Source organism: Gopherus evgoodei, chromosome 10, assembly GCF_007399415.2.
Source record: "Gopherus evgoodei ecotype Sinaloan lineage chromosome 10, rGopEvg1_v1.p, whole genome shotgun sequence".
Classification (NCBI taxonomy): Eukaryota; Metazoa; Chordata; order Testudines; family Testudinidae; genus Gopherus; species Gopherus evgoodei.
Window position 1 is genome coordinate 78094797 of NC_044331.1, and position 13711 is coordinate 78108507.

Sequence of the window (13711 nt, forward strand, 5' to 3'; positions counted from 1 at the left end):
AGTTTTCTCCCTCCTCCTGATGACACCCTTTTAGATACCTGAAAACTGCTATCATGTCCCCTCTGTCTTCTCTTTTCCAAACTAAACAAACCCAATTGTTTCAGCCTTCCTTCATAGGTCATGTTCTCAAGACCTTTAATCTTTCTTGTTGCTCTTCTCTGGACCCTCTCCAGTTTCTCCACATCTTTCTTGAAATGCGGTGCCCAGAACTGGACACAATACTCCAGTTGAGGCCTGACCAGCGCAGAGTAAAGCGGAAGAATGACTTCTCATGTCTTGTTTACAACGCACCTGTTAATGCATCCCAGAATCACTTTTGCTTTTTTTGCAATAGTATCACACTGTTGACTCATATTAAGCTTGTGGTCCACTATGACCCCTAGATCTCTTTCTGCTATACTCCTTCCTAGACAGTCTCTTCCCATTCTGTATGTGTGAAACTGATTGTTCCTTCCAAAGTGGAGCACTTTGCATTTATCTTTATTGAACTTCATCCTGTTTACCTCAGATCATTTCTCCAATTTGTCCAGATCATTTTGAATTTTGACCCTGTCCTCCAAAGCAGTTGCAATCCCTCCCAGTTTGGTATCGTCCACAAACTTAATAAGCGTACTTTCTATGCCAACATCTAAATTGTTGATGAAGATATTGAACAGAGCCGGTCCCAAAACAGACCCCTGCGGAACCCCACTTGTTATACCTTTCCAGCAGGATTGGGAGCCATTAATAACTACTCTCTGAGTACGGTTATCCAGCCAGTTATGCACCCACCTTATAGTAGCCCCATCTAAATTGTACTTTCCTAATTTATCTATAAGAATATCATGTGAGACTGTATCAAATGCCTTACTAAAGTCTAGGTATATCACATCCACCGCTTCTCCCTTATCCACAAGGCTCGTTATCCTATCAAAGAATGCTATCAGATTAGTTTGACACGATTTGTTCTTTACAAATCCATGCTGGCTATTCCCTATCACCTTACCACCTTCTAAGTGTTTGCAGATGATTTCTTTAATTACCTGCTCCATTATCTTCCTTGGCACAGAAGTTAAACTAACTGGTCTGTAGTTTCCTGGGTTGTTTTTATTTCCCTTTTTATAGATGGGCACTATATTTGCCCTTTTCCAGTCTTCTGGAATCTCCGCCGTCTCCCATGATTTCCCAAAGATAATAGCTAGAGGCTCAGATACCTCCTCTATTAGCTCCTTGAGTATTCTAGGATGCATTTCATCAGGCCCTGGTGACTTGCAGGCATCTAACTTTTCTAAGTGATTTTTTTACTTGCTCTTTTTTTATTTTATCTTCTAAACCTACCCTCTTCCCGTAAGCATTCACTATATTAGACATTCCTTCAGACTTCTCAGTGAAGACCGAAACAAAGAAGTCATTAAGCATCTCTGCCATTTCCAAGTCTCCCGTTACTGTTTCTCCCTCCTCACTGAGCAGTGGGCCTACCCTGTCCTTGGTCTTCCTCTTGCTTCTAATGTATTGATAAAAAGTCGTCTTGTTTCCCTTTATTCCCATAGCTAGTTTGAGCTCATTTTGTGCCTTTGCCTTTCTAATCTTGCCTCTGCGTTCCTGTGTTATTTGCCTATATTCGTCCTTTGTAATCTGACCTAGTTTCCATTTTTTATATGACGCCTTTTTATTTTGTAGGTCACGCAAGATCTCGTGGTTAAGCCAAGGTGGTCTTTTGCCACACTTTCTATCTTTCCTAACCATCGGAATAGCTTGCTTTTGAGCCCTTAATAGTGTCCCTTTGAAAAACTGCCAACTCTCCTCAGTTGTTTTTCCCCTCAGTCTTGAGCTAGTGAGCTATGAGACTGATCATCAGTTTGGATCACATTGATATAATTGCAAATTACCAGCAGTTAAATATTTTAATTCCTTAAGATAGCCTAATGCTCCTGCTTTGAGCGCATAAGTTATTATAAAGGATGTGCATTTCCCATCTTCTTGTTTTGCTAAGTGAAGGACATAATCATTGATTTAACAAATAAAAATGTCTCCCCTCACTTGCACAGTAACACATTCATGATATACTCATGTTTACATGCTGCCTTGTTGCTATTGGCTTATTACTAGCTGTGACAGAATATACTCCTGTGTTTTTTATTGTAATAATCTTTGTACAAGGTACGTCTGGTGAGATATCACTTGAAAACTCATAATTTGCTGGTCATTATTGTCCTGGTGTGGCAACATTGTACATAAAGTTATAAGATGCCACTATGTGGTGGTGCATGTTCCAAATCATGGCCCTGCCCAAACAGAAGTTGGCAAACAGGTCTTTCTCAAACAAAAGACTGTGTGCTCTGCTTAATTTGCATTGAAGCCATAAACAGAGTCATCAAGCCAGTTCCTCAGAGACAGAAGGCAAGCTGACACCTCAGCCAGATGTAAACAAGACCTGCTAAATGGCTATTCTTTGACAGGAAAAGGGGCAGGGGCAAAAATATCTACATCTTAGCAAAGAAGCAGCATGGAGTTTCCTTCCACATAGACTGGCTGTTGCCTTTATTCCCAGCTGGAAATGCTTCTGAGAGCGGGGACAGGATTATAAAAAGTAAGGGCAGATGCCCCTCCACATCTCTTTGTCCATCCAGTCACTGCACAAGAAGGGACAAAGGAAACAGCCATTAGACAGAGGAAAGGGTCGTGGCAAAAGAAGTTGGGCCAATAAGACTGTTGAAAACACATGGTGAGCGAAACTTTGCTTTGAATTTAACATAGTTTAAGTTAGGCATTAGTTGTGTTTTATCTTATGCCTCATTACTTGTATTCATTTTTAAAAGATACAGCCATAAAGCTTTGTAAAGGGCACCCCAGGTTGAAGGGCACAGGTGACACAGCTACTCATTAGTCTGGTTTGTACTCTGGGTATGTCACATTAGCCTTTGGGTTTGTCTCCATCATGTGGATTCCAAAACCCAGACAGTTCTACCCTTCCTTTGGAGGTGACCTACGCTGCTCTTAGATCTTGGCTCACTGCAGAAGGCTGAGGTCTTTATAGTGCTTCCAGACCCTCCTGACCTGCCTGTGAATGAATGATTGGGTTTGGGTTCATTATCCTAGCACTTGTCTAATATGTTAAACTTTTTACTTGACCTTTTTGGCAACCATGTGAACAAATATTAATTTAGAAGGTATCAAAGGGTGGTCTTGTCTACATAAGTGTTTTTGTGTACTAAATAGTTTAATTAAAATGTCCTGCATCCACACAATACAATTCTTTCAAATTAACTGCCCAATTTTTGCGAATTGGATAATCCATTTTCAAAGTGATTAAGTTAATTTCAGAATGAGTTAGTGCAGGGGGGAATAAAGCTTTTGTGTGGACGCATCTGTGTTTTGGATTAACTTGTCGGCCCTCACACTGCTATTGCACGCTGCATTGCTTCACAACAGAACCAACCTATTTTACCTGTGTCTTCTGCTGCTCTGGAGTGATGTTAACTGGATATCACCTCCCTATTTAAATGTTGGCACTCAGCCAGGAGTATCCTATTTGTCATTCTGCACTCTTGAAGAGTTATAGCAGCCATGAATCATGCATTTGTGTGCAGCTGTGCAGAAGTCATGGACTTGAGGAGAGGAGACAGTCGAGCCTGCCTTAACAGCAGCCACTATAATATGAAGATATAGAAGTGGATAGCAATGCAGATGACCATTGGGGTCACTCACGGGACACTTCTCAATGCTGAAGTAAAGGAAAAGTGTTCCAGCAGAATTATGAAAAAACAAGGAGAGGGAAAGAGCTTCTGGAAGTTCTCCAAATATCTGCTCCCACCTTGAGGAATTGGATTGGATTTTTGCCAGTGAGACCACCACTGAACCAAGTTATGCTGTGGACAGTGCCACACAGTTCCCAGTCAGGACTCTGAGGATGAGGCAGTTTCCTCTGAAGCCAAGATCTCTTCCCCAAACAAGAGCCCAAGGCAGACATGGAGGAACAAACAGCTCCCAAAATCTAGGTGGACACCAAGCCTGATTATGATGGGAGGGAACCTCTGCCAGTGAATATTTTATGGTGGTGCATTACAATATAACTGTACAGGTGGTTTAATGAACTTTTGTGTGCCTAATGGATGCTGCCACTTTGTCGGATGTGAAGTAGGAGCCTTTCCAAGCTTGCTTTGTTTCCAGCAACCCCTCCACCACATGCCCAAAATGTCCTCCGCACCTGGGAATATCAGCTCTGCAGGAATTATTTTCCATAGCCTTCTGCCATGCCAGCATCCCTTCCTGGTCCTCTTCACAGTCTCTCCTTCCCCCATCATGGTTGACCACTCCTGGTCAAGCGAGTAGCATCCAGTGGTTTTTTAATAATAATAATAATAATAATAATAATAATAATAATAATAAAAAAAGCCTTGACATGCAGGAACATTTATTGATATGTCAGTTACAGGAAAAACAATGCAATATAAAAATACTTGCTTCACAATTTGAGCAATCTCATGAGATTTCAGATATGTTAGCATTTTATGAGAGTATATTTCCCAAAGTGAGACATCAAAAACACACAGGTGGGGGCCTTATAGTCTATCTGTGAACAGATTCTCAGCATTGTTAACCCCTTAGGTTCTGAACTACTACTACAGAACTGCTGTTTATTTTTCAGTGCACTTTGTACATGTTTGCAGGTGATAGAGAACGTAAAGCAAAGATAACACTCTATTTAGATATGCAGCCTTTTTGGGGTCATCTGTAAAAAATTGTGTAAGTACTGTTGCCTTCCTGCCCTGGAGCAACTCCCTGAAATAGAGTTTGTGAGGGAGAATGGAGGAATGCAAGGAGCTCCTGGTGTGTGCAATGAACTCTGCCTAAAGAAGCAACAAAATATGCAATCCCCTGGATCTTAAGATTCCAGAAATAAGTTTATATTTTACACTTCTCTTGCACCTTCCACCCTTAACAAGTGTTCATAATAAATACTTGATGCACCCTGGTGTGCTGGCCAATATGCAAGTCCTGTTTTTACAGATGAGGAAAATTTGAGATGTAGAGAGTGACTTGTCCAAGTCTCACTGTGAGGTCTGAGAAAAGAACCCAGATCTTGTGACAGCTAGTCATGTGCCGTAACCGCTACAGTAGAACCTCAGAGTTATGAACCGATCGGTCAATCAGACACACCAAAAAAAAAAAAGCAAGGACAGTACTGTGTTAAACACAAACTACTTTTTAAAAAAAGGAAAGCAGTATATTTCTTCTGCATAATGTTTCAAAACTGTATTAAATCAATGTTCAGTTGTAAACTTTTGAAAGAACAAGCATAAAGTTTTTGTTCAGAGTTACGAACAACCTCCATTCCCGACGTGCTCATAACCCTGAGGTTCTACTGTACAGCCTGCTTTATCTTGTGGTAATTAGACAATATAAGTTTTTATACTGCAGTAGGTTACTCATTTTTAATATGTGCAGTTTATCTAAGTCCTTCAGGTATAAATATTTTATCATCCTCTAAAAATGAGTTTCCTCTATCCTCCAATTCATCCTCTTGTTTCACTAGTACTCATTTTTCTACTTATCTGTTTGCCTACAATAATAATTACAAGAATCTTCTAAGACATGTTATGGTGCTGGACTCCATGTAGATTCCAGTTACTAGCAGCCCCTCATTTTCCACCCAGAAGTGGCTATTGTGGTTGCTACATAAGCAGCAAATAAGTAGCCAATAAGTGAAAGGCATTGTTTTCAGGCACATACATATATGTAGAGTGAGAGATGATACATAGTATAGAAGCTGGGCAACTGTTTTAGGTTTTGGTTCCCTGTTGAAAAATTAATGTATAATCCAAACATAACATAATTTGTTTACATAGTAAGTAGAGCAAACCTAAATCTTGGTATATTGTGCATCATATATTTCAGTGGTTCTCAAAATTTTGTTCTGGTGACCCATTTCACATAGCAAGCCTCTGAGTGTGACCCTCACTTATGAACTAAAAAAGCTTTTTTTATGTTTAACACCATTATAAATGCTGGAGGCAAAGCGGGGTTTGCGGTGGAGGCTGATAACTTGTCCCCCCCATGTAATAACTTCTTGTGACTCCATGAGGGGCCCTGAACCCCCAGTTTGAGAACCCCTGATGTGTTTAGTCAATGCTCCACATGTGAGACAGTGAAGGAGCACACAATTTTATGAACAGAAAGCATTTGTTTTAAAATAAAACTGAAGAAATGAAAATTTTGCCATCTTTGCAGTTGCATTGCATTGCTGCTCCTGACCCTGGTTTGCCCTGACCTCCTGCTCCTGTAAAATGTTACTGTACTTCCATTCTTAACAATGTCTCAATCTTTTTCACACCCCAAACTTCTCAGATGCTTGTACTTGCTTAGCACGAGGCTCACACAGTGACTTCAGAACCCTGACTTTGTCAGTGATAGACAGTTCCCCGTATTTGCTGTGCAGGCTCAGAGCCCAGCATATTGAGTGAAGGTAGGACCTATCTTCTAATAAAGTTGCTAATAGGTGGCATGCCTGTAGCCATTATCCAAATCCTATTAACATCAAAGTTAATAGGACAGAATTGATTCTTGGCAAAATGTTTCTGTTCAGTGAAAGTTGTTAATATTGGGATTGGTATTAAGTGGCATCTACTGTACTTGCACCTCTCTCTCTCTCTCTCTCAAATTGCAAGCAAAAAATATTAATCTAGGCCTAATCAGTTCCCTACCATTACAGGGACCTCTGGCATTGGTAGAACCTTGGTCACTCCTGTTCCGTAGCTGGGGCACACATCAGTTTAGTTTCCTGAAAGCTAAAATGCTTTAGTGTAACTAAAGTCACTGGGTTCATCTTAAGGGTACATGGGTGAAGTTTAGTGTCCTGTGATATGCAGCAGGTCATACTTGATGATGTAATGGTCCCTTCTCATCTGAAACTCTGTTGTGTTAGGCCTTGTCTATACAGGAAACTTGCTCCAGTATAACCTAAGGTATGAATTTAGACCAGTAGTTAAACTGGTGCAAACTCCTGTGTGGAGACTCTCTTGTTTTGGTTTGAGTGGCTTAATTCTGTTTAGCTTAAATTGATTAAGAATAGGTTAAAGTTTAAACCAAAATAAACCTCTTAAACTGTGTGTGTGTGTGTGTGTGTGTGTGTGTTCACACCGGAGTTTGCAGCTGTTTAACCATGGCCAGGTTTATGCTAGGAGCTCATTGCATGTATAGCTATTAGTATCATACTGTAATGACAGAGCACTCCTAGTGTGGACATACCTTTATACTGGCAAAACTGTGCTTTACCAGTGTAACTTATTCCAGCCATCCCACCCCTCTGAGTGAATGAGTTTATCCCAGCAAAAGGTGCGCTTTTGCTGTTATAACTCTACACTAGGAGTTTCTGCTGACACAACTGTGTTGATCGGATCACACCATTTCACATCCCTGACCAACGTAACTATGCCAGTAAAAGTTTGTAAAATAAACTTCGACTATCTGTTTTTGCACTAGTATAAAACTTTCCCATGTAGACAAAGTCTTCTTGCCTAAGACCTCTTGCTTCCAAGACCAGCCTTTGTTTAGAGAGAATCTCCATATCTTCTTAGTCTGGCTGATGGAAAGCCAGTTAGAAGTAATGGTTTTTAAATCAGAAGATCAAGTGAGTATACCTTTCCAGGGAGCAACAGTTTCCAAGGGGGAGGGTTAGTGTGTATGTTTCAGTCAGCACCTGTGAGGCAGTGTTGGAAGCTTAACCTGGACATTATTATATATTTCTTTAAAATTAGTAGAAAAAATTATACGCATGCTAAAAGTACATTGGTGTACTTGTAAATAAAAGGCCGAGGTTTCCTTGGTTCTTTCCAAGGGCCTGTCCTTTTTAATTTTTGCTGTCTTCTCTCTGGCCCTCCATCCCAGTTTTGGCCTGGCTGGGTGACAGACTTCTGGGAAAAGTTCTGAGGAAGACTGGTATATCCTAGATACCTAGGTATTTGATATATAATACATTACTAATAGTGTCTTTTTAAAAAATTGATAAAGTTTTGCTAAATAGCATGCATGGCAGTCAGATATTGTAGTTGGTTGGCCTATGTATTATCACAAAAAGGGAAAAATCTTCACCCAAACACTTCTTAATCATAAAAGAACAATAGGGTTTAAAACTGTATTCTTATGAAAAGGCTGTTCATGCTAATCAGAATGCAGCTATTTAGTAATGGTACAGTGAACAATAGTTACACTACTGCATTAACATCTATCATACAATGATTAAACCTACATCAGTCATTTGGTCTGTTAAACTAGAAAATAATTGTAATCTTGTAAGATTGATGTCTTGTTTAGAAAATAAAGGTCTCTGCTATGGCTTGGTATCTATTTCACCAGCAGAAACTAGTCTTCTGTGACAGTGCTTCTCTCCCTTCTCCCCCCAGTGATATCTCTAAATTGTAACTGTTCCATTATGATTATTAATTTATATGTCACCATAAGCTTGCATGGGGTTTTACAAACACAGTAAGATGTATTTCTGCCTCAGAATTCATTTGAGATCACAACTGAAGAACCCAATAAAATCTATGGATAACTAATATTCAAAACAGTGGAGAATGTGTGTTTTTTAATATTTTTAAAATTTCAGTTAACATAAAGATCTAAATTAAATCAACCAAAATAAGGATTCAGTTAAATTTGCTGTTCTATCCTTTTTTCACTCCATTGTGCATAGATACTGCAGTGTGTTTTATGTAAGATCATCCTCTGTTCAGCAATTCCTCCTGTTACTGAGGCCTGGTCTACCCTTGGATGGGGGGGCAGCCCAAGCTAAGTCTAAGTTATGCAACTTTAGCTGTGAAAATGGCGTAGCTGAAGTTAATGTACTTAGAGCTACTTACTGTGGTATCTTCACTGCGGTAGGTCGACTGCTGATGCTCCCCCGTTGACTCCGCCTGCACTTCTCGCTCTGGTGGAGTACTGGTGTTGATGGGAGAGCACTTGGCTGTCAATTTATCACATCATCTTCACTAGATCCTGGAGAGGTTTAAATACAGTATTTTGGACTTGACTCTGAACCCTCTCTCCCACCCCTGTTGTGATGTTGGCTAAAGTTCTTTTGCATTTTTATTTGGTTGAATTTAAGCAATACTCCAATTAGCCATTATTGTTACTGACATTAGAAAATGCATGTCTCCTAAGCTGAAAATAGTTTAATAACTTGTGTATAGCATTTTCACACTTTCAGACTAGTTTGGGTATAAAACATTAGTTTCTATAAAACTGATTTTGTTCTAACTGAAACTGTCCAATGTGTTGTGGAATCAAGTGAGGAGGTTGTAAACATCAATAGGATAAAATTGAATGTCCCTTAATTTCTATTTTTAAAGAGAATAAAAAACATTAATAAATGGTGGGGGAGGGGTTGTTTTCATGTTCCTGTTTGTTTTTGTTTTGTTTTGTTTTTATTTTAATTTTAATTTATTAATGTCTTACTGGCTTGAACTCTTTGATTTAAATTACATACCTACATTCCCAGATTAAAAACTACATTAAATTGGAATTTAAGACTGTGTGTGCATTGGTAACTTACAAAATTTTGAAATGAAAATGCTGTTTTATAGTAACAAAGTGTTTGTTGATAGGCATGAACAAATTAACTATTTCTCTAAAACAGTACAGTCACCACTTACTGAATAAATAAGATGCCAGAATGTACAGTTCAGTAGATTGACATACTTCGAGTGCCTTATGTTACATCTGAATTAGTTGTAATATTAATGATACCAATACCTGAGACAATGTATGGTTATCATGGTACTTAAATAAAAACATGCCAGTTCAAGCATTTTATGTGTGTGTTTGTCCAATACACATACAGCTGTAATAAGTTGTCACCTGCCATTATTATAGTGCTTAAGGCTGTGTGTAGAGGCTGGCATTTAGGGAAGTGGGTGGTAAATTTGTAAACCAGGCTTTCATGCCTACTTTGCCAAAGCCCTGAATTCCAAGTCCTGACTAAATCCTTAGTCCTAGGAGGATCCCACTTGTGTTAGTTCTGCCACAGAGAGAGATTATAAAGACTCTTCTGGAGATATCAGCTTGTTGCTGCTGTCCTGTTAATCTCTCAACCCACAAAAATGCTCTTTCCCCATCCTTCACATTGCTCCAGTTCACCTAGATTTGTTGCTAATGCTACATCCTACATGCTTGTCCTCCGCAGCATCTTCAAAGTATGTCACTTTGTACCATCATAGTCTTCATTCAAGCCCTAATTGTGTCTAAATCTGTCTAACTATTACTAGCTCCTGCTCTCCGGTCTCCCTAATTTACTTTCCCTTACCCTACCCTTTCAGTCTACTCAGAATGCCACAGATGATATGTAACTTGCCTGCTGTCCTGACCATATTCAACTCCTTTCAAAACCTCTTCACTGTCATCCTCTTGCTTATAGCATTATATTTTAAACTCCTTATTGCTTACAAGGCATATTAAAATAGATTGCCTGTTGCTTGTCTGCTGGTTTGTTACCATTTCTTTTTACCCCTTGTTTATCTCAGCCAAGTAGGATTACTAACTGCTCCCTTTGTATCTTTTTTCCCCATCTTTTTTTCCCTCCATATTTGTCTTATATGGCTCTCATATACTTGAAGCCACTTCCATGGGTCAAATTGGGATTGGGATGGAAGTGGTAATAGCCCCAGCCCTGCCAAGATGAGTTCCTTATGAGACACAGTAATTCATGTGGATGCTCAAAATATGATCCTCTCCTCCTCTTTTACATGTTTGACTATCAGTTAAAGAGAGAACAATGTGGACATCTAAATTATCATTGCGCATTTGAGTTTTACCTGCACTGAGATGTACAGGGACAGCTCTTACCTCTCAGCTGTTGTCTGCCTGACTTTACAAAAAGTCTGACATCAGTGTGTTGGCTATGTTGTTCACAATTTAGAAAATTATCTGTGCATCCATAAGGACTAGAGGATTACTACTTATAAAATGAAAGCTGAGATTCTGGAGCACAAAATGGCAGCTTAGGTATGCCATATCCACATTCCCTTAACCCTTAGCTCCTTCTGGAAACCCAAGGGAATTGTGGGAGATGGGGTCAATTTCACAGTGTTTCTTGAGTAACTTCTACAAGTCCTTGGGGAGACTGCCATACATCTCCTGGTGTCAGCACCACTTCCTAGTTCTCTTCTAGAAGTGGAGGCCAGGTTGAGCAGTAAAGACTGTTGTTGATTAGCAAGAGAAATTTTAGCTACAGCTTTTGAATAACAGTTGGAAAGCCTCTGAGGCCACTGTAGTGAGGTGGTAAAAGATGTTCCAGTTGTACTTGTGGAGAGCGGAGAATGAGACCAATAATTCAAGAGTTTATGGTGTAACTGTCTTGCACCCATCACCAACCAAACTGGCTGCTGTGTGCTGTATTGGCAGATCTTCAGCAAATGGAGCAGTGATTTTAGGTGCAGACCATGAGCACAAACTGGGACCCATTTGTTCTAAGGCCTAGGGCGGAGGTTCCCAAACTTGTTTTTGCTGTGCTATTGCTGCCAGCCCTCCCTCCTATCTTTGAAAGTGCAGCTCTAGACCACAAAGAAATGAGGTCATGTCCATCGTGGAAGACCATATCAATGGCCCTGTGGAACCTATCTACCCCAAATAGTTATTGTACAATTGGGCACCAGTTCAGTGGAGGCTTTGCAGTACTATGTATTGTCTTGTAGGGGCATGCGATCAAAGTGGCCAATGTGCTGTAGATCCCTGGGGTTTTAGCGAGTTGGAGTTCCTCAACTCTGTGGGAGACATTAATGGAACCCATTTGCCCATTCTGTCTCCGTATTTTTCCTCTGGCCCTGAAACAAGCTCTGTAGTATACTAACAGGGATACTGATCAGTTCTGATGTGAGTCCTTGATAATCAGTGAATTCATGGATATATGTGTGTGTGTATATAGGATAATCAGCAAAAGTGCATTATGATAGAATTTTCAAAACCTACAAATGGGAGGTCCAGTCCCACTGAATTACATTGATCTAGATGTTTCTCTCACTACAGTGATGCTGGATGAACTTGCATACCCGCTTTAGCCATAGCTAATGGAAACTTTTCCTAATTACACAGACCCAGAGATGCAGATTCAGTTTTTGGAATACATTCAGCAGGTGCAGGATAATGATAGTGTATGCTTTTGAGAGATATTTAACACGCAGTGTCTATTCAGTGACTAACGTAGCAATTATCACATCAGTGTATTAATTTTTTCATACTCCATGAAAGCCAAGGTTATGTTTTCAGTGAACGGAAGAGTGGCAGGGTAGCCAGCCACACTGGCATCAACCTGTGCACAGCTAGACAAACAAGTGGCTGAACCTGAGGCTGTTTACAATTTGCAGTCAGCATGTTACCCAAATTAGAAAAGCTGCAGGCACACACTTCCTGACTGATGATGGAAACTGAGAATGGACCAGTGAAGTAAGTTTTAACCTGTGCTTCTTCAGCATAGGAATCTGCTACTCTGCAGTTTTTTTTTTTCCAGGCCTGGGTCTACATTTGAAAATGTTACTGGCTGGTATCCCTATTCAATACAGGTGTGTTTTTTTTTTTCTTTACTCAAGATAGTTATACTGGTAAAAGCCCTAGTGCGAATGCAGTTATGCGAGTTTTCTTATTCCCTTCCCCCATATGAATAGCTATAGTGATAATACCTTTATACTGATATAACTGTTCACATGATTGGGGTCCATACAAGGCTAGTAGTACTTTCTAGTGTAGACGAGCCCTGGGCTTTTGCCAAGTATTTGGAGTATGCTAGAAGTTGTTCTTAATTCTGTTTATTTCTCCACCCCCAAGTGCAGTCTGTCAACACCCTCTGCAGGTATACTTGGTAAACTGCACTTACACTGCTCCCTAGTGCTGTTTCTTCCTTGCTCAGGGCAGAGGTTTCCTTAGCAACTTTCTGAGAACTCTCTACCTCCATCTTCTCTGGCTGGGAGAGTGTCTTGGTGAGCACTTTGAAGAAGACTGGAAACTTCCATAACCTAGTGATTGAGCAAAGACCTTCTGACAACACTAATAGGTCTCTTGTTATTGCATTGCATTGCATTCCGTTCCATGCCCTGGTAGCCACCCTTCACTCAGCTTGTATATGTTTTTTAGGAGACTTCTCCTACACAAGTGCCTGACTGTGTACCATTTTCCCAAATCTAATTTCTGTTCTTTTTTTCTGTTCCTTGTATTTTTGGTGCTATGGCATCCAGTAAACCTCTGGTCATTCAGCGGGGAAATTAAATAAGGATTTTTTGCGACACCCTGTCCCTTTTCCAAACTGCCACAGTAACTAGCTCCTGTTGCCCAGGGAGAGAGGTTTGTTTTTTTTCTTTTTGCCCACTGCTGTTTATACTTTGTTTTAGTTGCATGTCAGTTTGATTCCTAAATGCCGTTTAGATGGCTGAAAAGGTATTACATCAAATAAATCTGCTTAGTTCTATATTTTTCGTATCTCAAGTAGATGAAGCTTGATTACAGGTTTAGAAACCTAATTAGGCACTGGTTCTGACATGGTTCAGTATAGATTCAGTGTAAATGCTTTTTCATATGTAATTTTTGCAATATGTCACTTTTTGTTGCTTTTTTTCTTTCTCTGTTCTCTCCCTCCTCTTACCCGTAATCTGCCATTTTTTAATTGAGCCATGTTGCTCTTGGACATGGTGAAATGGGCACTCCCATCCTGTCTAGGCCATGTGGCTAAAAGGGGTATATCCCAGGG

The 13711-nt window shown here is 40.0% G+C and overlaps 1 protein-coding gene across 2 annotated transcripts in view; it reads left to right on the forward strand.

Annotated features, from left to right (window-relative positions):
• Window positions 1–13711, forward strand: part of USP22 (ubiquitin specific peptidase 22) — a 170112-nt gene that overhangs the window by 28004 nt on the left and 128397 nt on the right. The window lies entirely within an intron of this gene.